This window comes from Acinonyx jubatus, chromosome D3 (assembly GCF_027475565.1).
Source record: "Acinonyx jubatus isolate Ajub_Pintada_27869175 chromosome D3, VMU_Ajub_asm_v1.0, whole genome shotgun sequence".
NCBI classification, from domain to species: Eukaryota; Metazoa; Chordata; class Mammalia; order Carnivora; family Felidae; genus Acinonyx; species Acinonyx jubatus.
This window is the reverse complement of record NC_069392.1, coordinates 3,950,179-3,953,546: the sequence shown is the minus strand read 5'-3', so window position 1 is coordinate 3,953,546 and position 3,368 is coordinate 3,950,179.

The window sequence follows — 3,368 nt, the reverse complement described above, 5'->3', positions numbered from 1 at the left end:
CTCTGAGCCATCCGCCCAGAGCCCGACGCGGGGCTCGAACTCCCGGACCGCGAGATCGTGACCTGGCTGAAGTCGGACGCTTAACCGACTGCGCCACCCAGGCGCCCCTCTTTCCCCTCATTTTTGATACAAATGTGGTCAATGAAAGCATTTAGTCAATACTTACTGGCCACCTTCTCAGACACCATTGCAAGCGCTTTGCACAGATAAAACGATTTCAACCCCACAATGCCCCCACTGGGTGAATGACAATGACCCCCCAAAGTCATGGCCATACCTAATTCCAATAACCTGTAAATGTGACCTTCTTTGGAAGTGGGGTCTCTACAATATGATCAGATTAAGGATCTCGAGATGAGGAGATCACCCTAGACTATCTGGGTGGGCCCTGTGGTGGGTTGAATGGTGGTTTTTCCAAAAGATACGTCTATCTGGAACCTATACATGTGAGTTTGTTTGGAAGGCTTCTTTGCAGAGGTCACTGAGTGAGTGATCTTGAGATGCACTCATCCTGGATTAGCCAGGGTGACCCTCAATCCCCACAGCATGTGTCCTCGTAAGAAAAGGACAAGACACAGAGAAGAGGCCGAGTCCATATGGGGAATGGCAGCCATTCCTCTACAGCCAGGGAATGGCAGGAGCCACCAAAAACTGGAAAAGGCAAGGAAAGATTCCTGTCGTTGGGGCTGGTTTCTACCTTCCTGTCGGGGGGACTGGTTTCTTCTGAGGACCGTGTCTTCCCATGTCTTCCCTCTTTTATTAAAGACGCCAGCCATGTTGGATTAGGGCCCATCCACCTGACCTCATGGTACCTTAATTACTCCTTTAAAGTCCCGTCTCCAAATACAGACACACCGTCAGGTCCTGGGGGTCAGGACTTCAGCAGGAATTTGAGAGGACACAAGTCAGCCCGTGACCGTGTTTAGCTTTGCAATTATTTAAGCCTTTTGGGAGACCTCACATGCTCTTGAAGGCAACGGCTTTTCCCTACACTTTGTACTTTTTCTTCTTTCCGTTAACTGGAAAATAACAGTCCTCTGTAACGAGTCACTCAGAGTCAAAGTACACAGAATCCCTCACCGCTATTTTTGGGTTTTTTTGCAAACGATTAAATCTTACTTTCTTCCAGTTTATAGCATAATCTCAGTGACAGCCGATCCATCAGTGTATCTGCTGATGTTTAAATACAGCATTTTGCATTCATGATTCCCTACTTATCTCATTCTTTTAAAAAGAGGAATAACTTAATTCTGCCTCCTGACAGCAGGGAAATTAAATGGTGAGCCATAAAGATGAGTGTTTCTCTGCAAAACGAAACACCAACTGCGGATCTATAAAACCCAGCCAGAAGTATGTCACCTCAAAATGAGATACACAAAGACAAGCTTCTGGGAAATCCTCTCCTCTCAGAAAGTAAAGAAACTTTCAAACCTCACACACAACTTGCCAACCGGCGCCTCCAGGTTGGGGAGCAGTTTGGCAACAGCGAACGTGAAAGACACATCTACCCAGGCACGCAGGGAGTCTCCTGCCACGTATACACTCCAGGTGCTTGGCATCACGTTTTTGACTGTAACCCACAATGTTAAATACAGTGTGCACAGTAAGTCAGAAAAAGACAGATATCATATGTGTTCACTCCTAGGTGGGATTTGAGAAACCTCACAGAAGATCACAGGGGAAGGGAAGGGAAGGGAGACTGTTTCGAACAGAGAGGGAGGCAAATCATAAGAGATGCTTAAATACAGAGAACAAACTGAGGGTTCCTGGAGGGGAAGTGGGCGGGGAATGCGCACGGAGGAGGGCGCTCGTTGGGATGAACACTGGGTGTTGTATGTCGGTGATGAATTACGGGAATCTATTCCGGAAACCGAGACTACACTGTATACGCTGGGTTAGCTAACGTGACAATAAGTTATTAAAAAAAATATTTTGCACGGCATCTCAGAACATATACGTGTACATGGACAGGCATGTGTACACATACATATACACACATCTTTGCATGCTTGCTGATGGACAATGTTGGGGAGGAAGAATTTCCTCTGCCTTTCAAGGTCCTTCTCGATGGGCTAAGAGTCAAATGCATAGGAGACAGATAAACAGGAGAAAATCAAATTTAGTGTCATCCACGGGAAGCCAGACAGGACACTCCAAAGAGCCAACGTGAGGCTTATAAGAGCTAAGGAGAGCCCTAGGGTCTGAGGATACAAAGGGAAGGAAGACCTTCAGCAGGAAGACAGAAGAGATATTTGGAAAACAAAGCTTGCCTTACTATGCAGATCAGTTTCTTGTAAAGAGCAGTCTTTCTTAACAGCTCTCTTCGGGGCGCAGGCCGGCAGGGAAACGGGAGGGGCACGTGAGCTTTTTCCTCAATCTGCTGAGTTTGGATTGCTTTGAACTCAAAATAACTTTTACACCAAAGCAGCCCACCTTGGGGCGGCCTGCTCTTGTCCCCTACAACGATATTAATTTACAGTGTTGTCCCAGGACTGGACTAACGCCTTCTCACTGCCGAAGTGCAGCCCACAGAGAGCTGGCCTGCGGGGACATCCCCGGGAGCGGGGAGACCACACTGATGCGTTACATCAGTGACACCACGTTGCCTGGACAGAACAGGCAAAAATGCCTAGTCAGTGGAGGTCTCGGAAAGACACACGTGCCCCGGAGGACAGGAAGACACTTTAGCGGGCACAGGCGACAGGAGAGCCTCTCGGAAGGGCAAGGCAGATGCTGAAAGGGGCCATCTCCCTCTCTGTCGCTGAGCGTCTGGGTCCAATCCTCAGGGCTGCGACGCAGAGCACGAGGAAAGGAGTTGCCGCGAGGAAGTTTCTCGGTCCAAGGACGGTATCCCTCAGGGGGCCCTGCGTTCTCCCTCCTGGTCTTCCTCCCGCACCGCCGCTTGGGACCCCACGAGATGCTCCACCCCGCGCGTTCTCCTCCCGGCTCCCGGCGCTCACCACCCAACCTGGGGGCGCATCGGGGCCTGGGCGGTGGGACCCGGCCCTCGGGACCGAAAGGCGCCCAGCGGAGAGGGGGCAGTCCTGGAAAGAAAAGGGGCTGGAGGTGAGCGGTGGGTGTTGTCTTGAGGCTGTGGGGGACTCGGAGCGGCAGGTGGGGTGGGCCTGGACTGGGGGCGGGGCCAGGGAGGAAGGCAGGTGCGCTAGGTGGGGCGGGGCGGGGCCGGAGAGGAGCTTAGGGTGCACCTGAGGGGAGCGCGCCAGGAGCGGAGCTCAGGTGGGCTGGGCGGGCCTGGGGTGGGGGCGGGGCCAGGGGCGGAACGGGGTGGGCGGGGCTGGGGGCGGGGCTCAGGTGGGCTGGGTCCGCCGGGACCCCAGCCGGTGGCGGGCGCGCCGGGATCCGAAGCT